The 13586-nt window shown below is 46.4% G+C and overlaps 1 protein-coding gene across 2 annotated transcripts in view; it reads right to left on the bottom strand.

The window, feature by feature from the left end:
* The window catches only part of TJP2 (tight junction protein 2), a 128415-nt gene extending 118747 nt beyond the window's left edge, over nucleotides 1-9668 (bottom strand). For both annotated transcript variants that reach the window (XM_084771725.1, XM_084771726.1), the window contains exon 1: nucleotides 9219-9668. The gene's annotated coding sequence lies outside the window, so the exon portion shown is untranslated. The remainder of the gene's footprint in view (nucleotides 1-9218) is intronic.
* Between the last annotated feature and the right edge of the window lie 3918 nt (nucleotides 9669-13586).

Below are 13586 nucleotides of genomic sequence, written 5' to 3'. Positions count from 1 at the left end.
TAATTACAGTGGCTCACTGTCTCTAAACTATTTACATAATGTGTGGTTTGCTCAATATCTGCTTTCCTTTGGGGAGTTTGGCTTTGGGGGCTTGGTACAGGTAGGCGGAAGATGCCAATGTAACACTCCCCAACAAAATCCCTGGGTGCTGAACCTCTAAGCCAGTGGTTCTTAACTTCCTTAATGCTGCGACCCTTTAATACAGTTCTTCATGTTGTGGTGACCTCTCCCCCCACAGCCCTGCCAGCTACTGTTGTGCCCCTTTTGGGAGGTGGGGGGGTTCAAAACAGGGTTTCTCTATGTAACGGCCCTGGCTGTCCTGGACTCACTTTGTAGACCAGGCTGACCTCAAACTCACAACTCACAGAAACCTGCCTGCCAGTGCTTGGGATTAAAGGCATGTGCCAGCACACCTGGCATATCTGTGCTTTTCAACGATATTAGGCTACCTCTGTAAAAGTATCATTTATCCCCAAAGAGGTCTCAACCCACAGGTTGAGAAACACTGCTCTAAGGGTCTTCCTTGGTTGGTAATGTGTCACATGTGTGGTCACAACTGTTGCTGTGGGCATTAAACATGTCTGCAGTGACTCCCAGCAGCACTGCAAGCGGCTCCTGGTTCCTCTCAACTGTGTGCCACTCACTTTCCCCTTGCTGGTTTCCATATGTAGCTTGTACTATAATAATAAGTTAGTCCCAAGTACAGCCACATGCTGAGTCTTGTGAATCCTCCTGACCCCACCAAACCTGGGCTCTTGGGGACACTCCACAGAAGCAGGCTTGTGAAATCCTCCTTAGCCGGTCCTGTCCATTAAGGCCAGGAGTCTCACACATCCGACTGGAAACATGGAAATGTTCATGTGTGCAAAGACCTGAGTAGGAGGAAGAACAAACTGGAATGTCTAAAGTATGCCACAGCTACTCTGGCCCCTGCTCAGCAGTCACAAACAGAGCCAGGCAGCCGTAAAGCAGATACTCGGTGGTCACTCTGGGCTGACAGCAGGCTCCTCCGACAAGAGAGTACTTAGGGCAGACTCAGTGCCGTTCCCCAAAACCCAAGAGAATTTTTTACACCTTCAAACATGCTAAGTCTTCCTTCAAATTGGAATATACCAGCAAATGAGAGGATGTTTGGCCTGGACACTGTAAACCCAGCAGGAAGGGTAGAGGTGCATGGGACACCACCGTCCTGGAAAGTCTTCCCTCTAGCAAACCTTCTGACCTTCATGACGAGGACTGTCACAAATACTCGCGCATGTCAGCACCCGCTCTCAGAATCGGCTTATATCCAGTTATTGCTAAGAACAGCGGGCCCAGGGCTGCACAAATCTTTAAAGCTATTAAGCTGTACAGGCAAGGAGGAGAGTGGGTGTTAGTGATGTGGGCACTGTGTGCACAAAGGGATCCTAGGGCTCACGTAGGTTCTAGACTAATTAGCAATGAAAGGCGAGAAAAGGGAGGAGTCACAGTCGTCGTAAGTCCTGGGACTATGGCCTGAAGAAGGAAGGTCTTTATATCATAAAGGAAAGTCCACACTCAGCCTGCACCTGTAAGCTGTGCAACCGGACTCTGGGAAGGCAGGACCTAGGTACCCCAAAGTGCCCACTGCTGGCAGCTCAGACCCTCCCCCTGAAACCAGCACCTCTCCCGGGTCTTGCTCTCCTGGATTTAGAAGAGGTAGGCAGAAGGCCCTGGCTGCGAGTCATGTCCCTGCCCTCTGTCAGTTCTGCCTAATACCTTGGCGGCTCTGTTCTTTCACCCACGCCCGCATCCCTATGGCATCCCAGACCTGCATCCCTAGGACATCCCTGCACCCAGTTGTTGGCACCTGTTTGTGCCCTACCCCCATCACTCTACCAAACACCTGCATGCCAGTGGCCCAAAGTGCCCTAGCTTTCCCACCTCAACACTCCAGTCCTACTGTCACAAACCACCGGCTCTCGGTGGCTCCTGCTTTTCAGCACTGTCTGCACTGAGTAGGGTCAAAGGCTTGTGTTTTACCCAGCTCTCATGTGGGGCAGATGCACACTATCATTTGAGAATTCCTTGCATTACCCTCCACAAGCCAGTCTGCCACCATTGTTTCAGGCAGTTCTCAACAGGAAATAATTTTCCTCTAATAAATAACAGCTTGCACTCGGGCAGGTGGATCGCTGTGAGCTCAAGGCCAGCCTGGTCTCCAAAGAGAGTCCAGGATGGCCAAGATAACATAGAGAAACCCTGTCTCAAATAACAAAAAAACCAAAAAAAAAAAAAAAAAAAAGGCTCATTTCTCTATTTCTCTTTTCTCTTGAAGCTACTAACATTTTCTCAAAATAAGAAACCAAAACCTACGCCAGGCGTGGTGGCGCATGCCTTTAATCCCAGCACTCGGGAGGCAGAGGCAGGCGGATCACTGTGAGTTCGAGGCCAGCCTGGTCTACAAAGTGAGTCCAGGACAGCCAAGGCTACAAAGAGACCCTGTCTGGAAAAACCGAAAAAAGAAAAAAAAAAAAAAAAAGATACCAAAACCTGAGTTTTAGGCCAAGTGTGGTGGTGCATGCCTTTAATCCCAGCACTTGGGAGGCAGAGGCAGGCAGATCTCTGTCAGTTTGAGGCCAGTAAATGAATACTCTCAATGAAATTGCTTGCTTGCTTGCTTCCTTTCTTTCTGCAGGGTCTCACTATGTAGGCTTGGCAGTCCTGTATAGAACAGGTTAGCCTCAAACTCAAGATCTGCCCGCCTTTTGCTGCGATTAAAGTCATACACCACCATTCCAGGCTCATTTTTTAAAAATGCTTTTTAATTGGCCTAAAACTACAGAGAGAATTACTTGTTAACTGAAAAGTGTTAGGTAAATTAAAGAGCGCTGGGCAGCTAAGTGGCTTTTTCTATCTTCTCATTATAAAATCTTCTCAAATGGAGAGAAGAGGCAGCTTCTGTTGCCATTTTACAGTTTACAAGCACTTTTACACATAAGAGGCCTCACTACAATCCTGGAAGGGAGGAAGTATTCCTCTAATGTTACACACAGGCGTACAGCTGCTCTGAGTCTGTGATATATGCTGCTGTTGGTTCAGCTCTGCTATGTAGCCCAGGCCAGCATAGAGCTCTCCAACTTCCTGCCTAGCCCAGAGCAACAGGGTTACAGGTGTGCCATGACACCTGGATATGTGCAGTGCGACTGCATTTGGAGTACCAAATAGCACCTTCAGGTGGCATGCAAGAAGACCATTATTGATCCATGCTGGTAATAAAAGTGTCCCAGAGTTGGTTTCCCAGGCTGCACCAATGCCACAGTCAAGCCAAGCAAAACCTAAGCCATCACATGTTTCAAGGGCCAGCAAAAGAACCTCTTGCTCCTTTGGAACTGACTTCTGGTTGTTGTTGTTGTGGTTGTTGTCGACCTCAATGCCTAGTGCAAAGCTGATATTGCAGACGATGCAAATGAAGAGTGAATGGATGCCTCGCTTCCTAGCAGTGAGTGGGAACAGCAACCAAGCACCTGTGATTCGATATGGATGGAAGACGAGAAGAATCATGGTCTCCATCAGAAGACCAGGGTGACCTCAGTTTCTGTTCTGTCAGGTGAGAGAAGTTGGGGGAGGGCTGGAGGAAGAGGCGATGGCTGGAGGTTGGGGCTGCAGGGGAGGCTGAAGGGAGGACTGGAGGGGGAGCAGGAAGACCCTCTGAGGTGCTTGTGAAGATCGGATCACAGTATATTCAGAAATCTCTGGCTCCCATGGGTCACCCACCGAGTGTTACTGACACTAAATCAAAGTTAAACACCTTAACCTTCTCTATGGAGAAACATAGGGAGAATTCCAACTCTCCATGAAAAGCAGTGCCGAGAGGCACTCACTTAGAAAAAGAAGGAGGGCCTGACATGGCAGTGGACGCCTTTAATCTCAGCACTTGGGAGACGGAGGCAAGAGGATATCTGTGAGTTCAATGCCAGCCTGGTTTATTAGTGAGTTCCAGGACAGCCAGGGCTATAAAGAGAGACCCTGTCTCAAAAAAGAAGGAAAAAGAAGGAAGGAAGGAAAGAGGAAGGGAGGGAGGGAGGGATGAAGGAGGGAGGGAGGGATGGTGTTAATTAGAACTGGCAAACTCAAGCCTCATGTTTTTTACTTTTTATTATAATTGTCATTGCTGTACTTTTGGTATAGCTGTTTTGTTTGAATGTATGTCTTTGTACCACATGCCCTCTGACCTCTAAGGGAATTACACTGGTGTGGTGCACAGACATGTGGGCAAAAGTCCCATACATCAAAATAAATAAAATAATAAGGTTTTTTAAATATTAAAAAAAAAAACAAACAAAAAAAACAGTATCTTAGCCGGGTGGTGGTGGCGCACATCTTTAATCCCAACACTCGGGAGTCAGAGGCAGGTGGATCCCTGTGAGTTCGAGGCCAGCCTGGTCTACAATGCGAGTCCAGGACAGGCAAAGCTATACAGAGAAACCCTGTCTCAGAAAAACCAAAACAAACAAAAAACAGTATCTTAGTTTGCACATCTATTTAAGTATGTGCGTGCATTTACCCAAGTGACTCTCAAGCCTGTTAATATAAAGAACCACTACAGGTGCCTAAACCTACATACTCCAACATAAAACACTAATTTAGTGAGCCAAATAGTTGGCAAGTTTTCATTCTTATTAAAATTATTCGCCAGGCGTGGTGGCCCATACCTGTAATCTCAGCACTGTGGGAGGCAGAGGCAGGAGGATTGCTGTAAATTCAAGGCCAGCCTGGTCTACAAAGCCAGTCCAGGAAAGCCAAGGCTAGAGAGAAACCCTGTCTCGAACAACCAACTGAAAAAAATAATAATAATTTCTTGGGTATAACCTAAAGATTTTTTCCCCTCTCTCTGTGGACTGTAAACAAAAGAAGATTTGTCACTAGATAAAACATAAAACTAGAGGGTATTTCAAAAGATTCTAAGAGAGGAGAAGAAATCCATTCCACTTTGCCTTCCGAGAAGTAAAATAAGTTAGCAGTTTGGAACTCTGTGAATGCAGGAATCTTGCGAAGAGGGAGAACTTTCTTGCTAGCGCTCGGCTGAGTTATGGTCAACAATTTCAAAGAAACTTTCCAATCAAAGGAAGCTGTAAATTCCTTCCTCCGGGTGATCACCTCCTTCAGATGAAAGTCTCAACACATAAGTCATGAGTCTTAAGAAAGAAAGAAAGAAAGCGCCTGTGTGAAATCCTGCCACCAGGCGATTATTTATGCAACTGCCCAATAGCTGTCCCGCCTGCTGTGTTCCGAAGTCACCTTCTTGATCTTTCACAATGGCTTCTGAGACCTGTTTACATTGATGTCCTAACTGAAAGTGCGCCTTCAAACTACAAACTGGACATTTAAACAAATCACTCATCACTGTCACGTTTTCCTAAGGTATAGAAACATTCTTATAGCTTATAGCTTATTTTTATGGTGCACATCACACTGCACTTTAAGTAAAAGGTATGGATTGGCGCTCAGAGGCTGAGCGCAGAACAACACAAGGCTTGGCTCCCAGCGCCCAGTCAGTCAGCTCACAGCTCAAACTGCAGCTCCAGGGGATCTGGCGCCCTCTTCTGGTCTTCTCAGGCACATGCCCACACACAGAAACTAAAGCAAACAAAATAAATCTTATAAAATATTTTTTAAAAATAAAACCGGTTGGGCCGGGCAGTGGTGGCGCACGCCTTTAATCCCAGCACTTGGGAGGCAGAGGCAGGTGGATCTCCATGAGTTCCAGGGTAGCCAGAACTGTTACACAGAGAAACCCTGTCTTGAAAAAAACAAAACAAAAAAAAAAATAAAACCAGTTTGAAAAATTATTTCAAATCTTTTTTTAGCCACTTCAAGTCTTGCTGTGACTCCAATATTTGTGGAAACCTTTCTTAAAAGTTCACTTGAGCTACTTACGAAACTTAGAGTCCGGGTTAATTGCAGGAGGGGATGTTGGAGAGAGGCTTCAGTGCTTAAGAGCACTGGCTAAGCAGGCGTGGTGGCTTTAATCCAAGCACTGGGGAGGCAGAGGCAGGCAGATCTCTGAGTTCGAGGCTCTACAAAGCGAGTCCAGGACAGCCAGGGCTGTTACACAGAGAAACCCTATCTCAAACAAACAGCACTGGCTGTTCTTCCAGAAGATCCAGGTTTGATTCCAAAAACAATAAAACAAAAAACAAAAAAACAATTGTCTGAGCCAGGTGGTGGTGGCAGCGGCACACGCCTTCATTCCCAGCACTTGGGAGGCAGAGGCAGGCCGATCTCCGTGAGTTCCAGGCCAGCCTTGGCTACAAAAAAAAAAAATCTGTCCCTCCAATCCAATGGATACACTGCCCTCTTCTGTCCTCCAGGAGTACTAGACAGACCATGGCACACAGACGTCTACAGGCCAAACACCCGTACAAATAAAATACTTAATGTTAAAGAAAGTAGGGGAGGGGCTGGGGAGACAGCTCAGTGGGTAAGGCACTTGCCACTCAAATGTCACTCGTGGAGGACAGTAAATGCTTTACAGGTGTGGTGTCCAGGCTGCACTCTGAGCTGGGAAGCTAAGACAAGGCCCCTCAGAGCAAGCTGACTAGCCAGACTAGCAGACCATCAAGCCCTGGGTTCAGGTGAGAGACATTGTCAATGTGTAAGGTGGACAGCAACTGAGGAAGACAGCTGATGTCAACTTCTGGCTTCCACATGCAGGTGCATACAGCATACACATGTAAATGCACACATTCAAACATGTACGGAGGTGGGGGGAGGTTGGAGGCTGGCATGAAGGCTCATGTGGTAAAGGGGCTTGCAGTCAAGTCTAATGGTCCCATCGCCAGGACCCATAACGTAGGAGAAAACAGACTCCACAAAGCTGACCTCTGACCTCCACAGGAGCACCCTGGCATGTGTGCCAGCAATATAGCCTCACACTCCCCATAAATAAACAAAAAGGTTTTCGTTGTCACTTGTTTTGATTTGTAATTTTGAGACAGGGTCTCATTGTGTAGCCTTGGCTGGCCTAGAGTTTGCTAGGAAACCAGGCTGGCCACGCCCTCAGAGTTCATCCTGCCTCTGCCTTCTGAGTGCTGGGATTAAAGGTGAACAGCACCCAGCTCTGCTATAAAGTCATTTTTCTTTCTTTCTTTCTTTCTTTTTTTGTTTTGTTTTGTTTTGTTTTGTTTTTCAACAGAGTTTCCTTGTGTAGCCCTGGCTGTCCTGTACTATCTTTGTAGACTCAGCTGGCCTCGAACTCACAAAGATCCGCCTGCCTATGCCTCCTGTGTGCTGGGATTAAAGGCATGCACCATTTTGCCCGACAAAAAAGTAATTTCTCTCTCTCTTTTTTTAAGATTTTATTTACTTTACTTTATGTATGAGTGCTCTATATCTGCATATACACCTGTAAGACAGAAGGGGGGGTCAGATTCCATTCCAGCTGGTTTTGAGTTCACCATGTAGTTGCTGGAAATTGAACTCAGGATCTCTGGAAGAGCAGACAGTGCTCTTATCTGCTGAGCCATCTCTCTAATAATTTTTTTTGTTTGTTTTTTGTTTTTTGTTTTTCGAGACAGGGTTTCTCTGTAGCTTTGGCTCTAGATTCGCTTTGTAGAGCAGGCTGGCCTCGAACTCACAGCGAAGCGATCCACCTGCCTCTGCCTCCTGAGTGCTGGGATCAAAGGCATGTACCACCACACCTGGCTCCAAGTAATTTTTTTTAAAGTGCATATTGCATTCCTAGTACCAAGGGGATGTGGAATCACAGCCCACCTACATCTCTACTTAGGAAACAGATGCAGGTTGAGTCCCGGGGTAAATCCATTCTATTGCAGCCTAGACAAAAGAAAATCCTCCTGGCTCTTCATCCTCGTTAAGAGAAAGCACCTGCAGCTGTGCTACCTTGGCCGCTCAGGAACACCAGAACTTTTTGTTCTTATTCTGCCCACAACCACTTTTACCTTACAGTCCTAGTCAGTATTCTCAGCCCCCTGAAGAAAACTTAGTGGCTTTATGCCACTAATTTTACATTTAAGAAGGTTAAGATGCTCAGTTTCTCATTCTGTATAATTTTAAGAAACATTTCAAGTCCAGAAACAAAAAACCTGCAAGCTTATATGCTAGCCAAATATTTTCAAATTTCAGTAAAGAGCCGATTGCTCTGGGGTGGAGTGGGTAAGTTCAATGTACTGTCTTGTCCCCGCTTTTAAAATAGCATTCAAATTTAAGACTAGGGTGGGGGTGCGATGTGAATCATTCCTTAGCTTGGCACTCGCCACTTTTCTCGGAGAGGCTGTGAGCCAAAGGTTCCCAAAGGTCAAAGTGCAAACAGATTCCAGGGGTAACAGGTCTTGGGTGCGGCCTGAGACCTGGGTTTCTAAGAGGGCCCTAGGCAATGTCCCAGAATCCCTCTCTCCTTACCAGGAAGCTGGTCTTTCAAATGAATTGGACAAGTCGAGAAAACTTTGAGAGGCCAAGGAGCCTTTGAGTAGAACATGCACACCTGTGGGCCTGGGAAGGAGCCACAGACAAGCAAGAGACGGTAGCTCCGAAACCCTCCCGCCAAGAGCAGCAGTCTGGAAAACACCCTTGTCAAGCTCGGGGAATGTTTGGCATTCGGTGGCCTTTTTCCAACATAAAATCTCCAACTCGGCTTTGACTGAGAGTCCCCTAGAAAAGCCTGACAACGCCCTGCGTGTTGATAGCTCTGCCCCTCCTTTATAAGTGGGTCTAACAACCCCAAGTAGACACACGGCATGTATTAAATGTTTCACAAGGCTGTGGAGCCAGAGTTTTCCAGACCGCGGGGCGGGGGCGGGGGCGGGAGCGGGGAGTGGGAACTCATGGTCACTAGGATCGCCCCCCACCTGCACACAGTCACCAGTCTTCTTCCGCCGCGGCCATCCGGGCCACCCACCCATTAGATACCATCACTGCCAACAGAAACCCAAAGGCCCTCTGAAGCTTCTAGTAGAGACGCTCCGCGGGAGGGAAACAATGTCCCCGCCTGGAAGGGCAAGGAGGGGCCAGGCACCTGTAGCAGCGACGTAAACTCAGGTCCCGGGTGTCCCTAAGTCAACCTTGGTGATGCAAGGCTGATCACGGTTGGGAAATGGAAGCAGACAGAAAGCAACTCTGAATAAATCACACTCCAAACCTCCACGAGGAGAGTCGGCGTCCACGCACACTGCCCCCTCGGCGGATCAAGATCCAAAGCAAGCTTGCACCCCGGGAGGGACAGGGCGGCAGGTACTCGCCTGGAGAATGGAGGCGCCGGCAGCCAGAAGAGTCAGCGCGCAGCCAGGCGACGGTCCCCGGTGTCGAGCGGCGAGGCACGGGCAGCGCCTGTCCAGAGGCCGAGTGCCGCAGGCTGCCCCAGCAGACGGGAGCCGGTGACCTCGGCCACCGTCGCTCCTGGGTATTGTTGTGACTCAACCTATTTCCTGTTTGGAGGTTTAGGAGAAAGGAAAAAAAGTGCCTTTCCAGAGTGTGTGTGGTCAGGAGGGGAGGGGAGGTGGGCGGTGGCCGTCACCTGCTTCCTCCAGACCTAGGGGAAAAAAAAAAAAGACGCTACTTCGGCTCGCGCCACTTTGGGGAGTCAGGATGGGCGGAGGGGGAGGCCTCACCGGCGCCACCCAGCGGTGGGGCAGGGACTAAGCGACGCTTTCGCCTTCTCTCTCAGCAAAAACCCCTGAGCTTCCGGCTCCAAAGGAGAGCGAGTCTCAGGCTTTGCGTCCAGATCTGCTTTCAGTCTTTTCTCGAGTGTGAATGAGGAAAGCTCAGTCACCCTTCAAAAACCCCCGGAAGGGTGTTTAAGGGTCATTGTGTGTATTTGAGGAGAGAAACGGGTTGATTTGGGCGGGGGAGGGGGTGTGAAGAAGAGAAACAGTTAATAGTCCTACTGAAAGATAAGTTTTAAGATCAGTTTCCACTCCCCTCCCCCTCCAACCTCGCCCTCACCCTAGATCACTGGGTCTGAGGCTCCAATCCGGAAATACCGGTTCCTCTCCATGGGACAATAGGTGAGGGTGGAGCGCTAAGGCCAGAGCCTGCTTAGTCACGTGGTGAATCCGCTGAGGAGGAGGAATGCACCGGATGCCCAAGGCTGCACCTGAGGCTCAAGTGCGCGTTCCATTTAACCTAGTCCTAGGACAATGGCTACAGAGCTTCAGTTTGCAATAGTAAAAGTTCTGGAGATGGAGAGATGGAAAGCGGTGATAATGGCCCGGTGTGAATGTATGCAGTGATACTGACTTGTCAACTGTGTTGCAATTTTAAGTATTTTAGTATGCTTTTTAAAAATCCTGTGAAGGATGCTGTGGCTCATTCCAGGCAATTTCGCGCAAGAGTGCCCTCTTTCTCCTCCCCACAAAAACCTTCGCCAGAAGTAATGGAATCAATTGAGATCCTCTCTCTTAAGGAAAAAAAGAGAAGTCAGGAGTGATAGCACACATTTGTAATCCCAAAGCTGAGGAGACGGATCCCTAGATTTACTAGCCTCTGAAAATGGGAGACCCAGTCTCAGAAACCAGCATGGACAGCACCAGAGGAACAGGACACCCCTGTAGGATGATATCTGATCTGTACACACACACACACACACACACACACACACACACACACACCGAGGCAAAAGAAGATCGAGCTTTTGAAAGACAATGTATTTTATTTTATTTTATTTTATTTTATTTTATTTTATTTTATTTTATTTTATTTTATTTTTTGAGACAAGATTTCTCTGTGTAGCCTTGGCTGCCCTGGAATTCTCTTTGTAGACGAGGCTGGCATCGAACTCATATCTATCCTGCCTTTGCCTCCCCGACTGCTGGGATTAAAGATGTGGGCCACACTAGGCCTGGCTAAGACAATTATCATTTTAAGAAAAACCAACACAAGCAAACTGTTAGGCAAATAAAGCATACCTATTGTGCCAGTATTTACTAAGAAAGGAAAAACACCTATATATGAATTTACTCCTTGTTTTTTGTTTGGTTGGTTTTGTTTTATTTTGTTTGAGTTGGGGGTCTTACCATGGCCCTAATGGACCCTGGTGCTTCTTATACAATTCTGGGTGGTTCTAAACCTGGGACAATCCTCCTGCCTCAGCCTCCCAAGTTCTGGGATAATGGGTGAGCACTGCCATATCCAGCTTTGTGTGTGTGTGTGTGTGTGTGTGTGTGTGTGTTTAATAATTTATGTGTGTAGAGGTTTTTTGTCTGCAGATATACAATGGCCTCTTCTGCCTGATATTGCCAGAGACTAGAAGAGGCTATTGGATGCCCTGAACTAGAATTATAGACAGTTGTTTGCCTGAGACCCTGTGGTTCTTGCGCAGCAAGAGGGTCCTTGTGTCCACAGATCTGCAGAGAAACCAGCAATGTTAAACATACCAGGTTGTTTTTCCCATGGGAAAGGTGAAACAACAACAACAACAACCAAGAATACATAGTAAATAAATTTTAAAAAATTAAAAAGCCGCTGGGCATGGTGGTGCATGCCTGTAATCCCAGCAGAGGCAGGATGATCACTGTGAGTTCGAGGCCAGCCTGGTCTACAAAGAAAGTCCAGGACAGAGATATCCTGTCTTGAAAAACCAAATTTAATTAATTAATTAATTACAAAGCCTATTCTTCCATCCAGAAAGCTAAGATTTGGAAGTAATTTCTAACCTGGCGATCTTTGTTATCTCTTGGGCTTCAACAACTAGGACCAGAGGTGACTAGTAATCTAAATGACCCTTACAGCCACAGGCTCCCCAAGCTCCTACATCCAGAACCTGAGATACCTACCAGTGTAAATGACCCTAACATTATTTGTATAGCCAGACACTCCCCCAAGCTCAACAACCAGGACCGGAGATGGCTAATGGCTCAAATGACCTCTAAATTATCTGTATGAACGAGACCAGGCGGGACCCTTCCTTGGGTCCTTAAAGCTAGTCCAGGTAGCCTTATCTCTAGATTCTGTCTTCTTGGAGAAAATGACATGAATCCTGAGTTGAGATTTGATGTAATTATGATTCCTTGTGCACTGGAAATTGTTACACTGGGTAACTTTTGTCCAAAGTGTACTGTGTTTTAAATACTCTGGCAATGAACTGCCTGCCATCAGACTCTTTAGAAGTCTTGATTCAGGTTGATGAAGTCAATCAGAACTGAATTTTCATTCTTGTCTCTTCATGGTTCACTTTTTCTGCTGGACACCTACAGATCCCCTCAAAACTCTATGGCATCTCTGCCCCCACCCCCAAAAAGAGTAAACCGCAACAAATGACTATAGTTACCAATGTAGTTTAGACATAAAAATAAAGTTATTTCTGGTGATTTTATTTTTATTTATTTTATTTTATTTTATTTTATTTTATTTTATTTTATTTTATTTTATTTTATTTTATTTTTTTTTGGTTCTTTTCGAGACAGGGTCTCTCTCTGTGTAGCCTTGACTGTTCTGGACTCACTTTGTAGACCAGGCTGGCCTTGAACTCACAGCAATCCGCTTCTGGTGATTTTAAATGTAAGTATTTGTCTTTACTTTCCTTAGGAATATACCAAAAGATAAAGAGAACTTAAAAAAAAAAAGTCAGGCATGATGCAAACATTTGTGGTCTCAAAACTAGGAAGGTACAGACACGAATTAGAAGTTCAAGATCACAGCTATGTAGCAAGCCCAAGGCCTGTCTTCCTGGCTATAGGAAAACCTGTCTCAAAACAGAACAAGCCTGGGACTGGTGAGATGGCTCACCAGGGAAAAGGCACTTGCAGCAACACAGCCTGAGGACTGGAGCTCCATTCCAGGATCCCCATGGTAGGAGAAAACCAAGTCCTGAAAGCTGTCCTCTACCTCCACATACACACCCTACCAAGTACACACACTCACACACAGCAACAATAATATATAGTTTAAAAAAACAAACAAACAAACAAACAAAACGCATGGCCTGGGGAGATGGTTCAGGAGGCAAGAGCACTTATATAGCAAGTGCTTGGACCTGAGTTCAAATCTTCAGCTCCCATATAAGAAAGTTTAGCATGCCTGTATTCCCAGTGCTGTATTGGAGCTAAAGGACAGATCACCCAATTTCCGTAACAAATAATAAGATATAAAAAAAGTAGATGGAGGTCCAGGTAATGATAGCACATGCTTTTAATCCCAGCACTAGGGAGGCAGAGGCAGGCAGGTCTCCAAATTCAAGGTCAGCCTTGTCTATAGAGTGAGTTCCAGGACAGCCAGGTCTACACAGAGAAACGCTGTCTCAAAACAGCAAAACAAAAAATATACATTTAATATATTATATATAATATAATATAATATTATTACTTATATATATTAAAGATATATAATAAAATTATGTGCCCAGAGACAGAGAGAAACTGTGCAGAGGGCTAGGAAGTGGGAATCCAGTGAGACTGGTAGAGTGCTCTCTGGTGAGGCCTTAGGTTCAATCCTTAGCACTCAGGAGGGGGAGACCTAAGGATCAAAAGTTCAAAGTCATTCCTAGCTGCGTAACAAGCCAGGGAGAGTGATAGGGTAAGACACCAAACCTTCTGACCACTGTGCACAAAAGTGTGTTTGCACATGGTATGAATACACACCTACACAAACACACACACACACACACACACACA

This window comes from Acomys minous (genome assembly GCF_964271855.1).
Source record: "Acomys minous genome assembly, chromosome: 2".
NCBI classification, from domain to species: domain Eukaryota; kingdom Metazoa; phylum Chordata; class Mammalia; order Rodentia; family Muridae; genus Acomys; species Acomys minous.
Note: the sequence above shows the minus strand (reverse complement) of the source record. Positions and strands in the feature narration are given on the sequence as shown.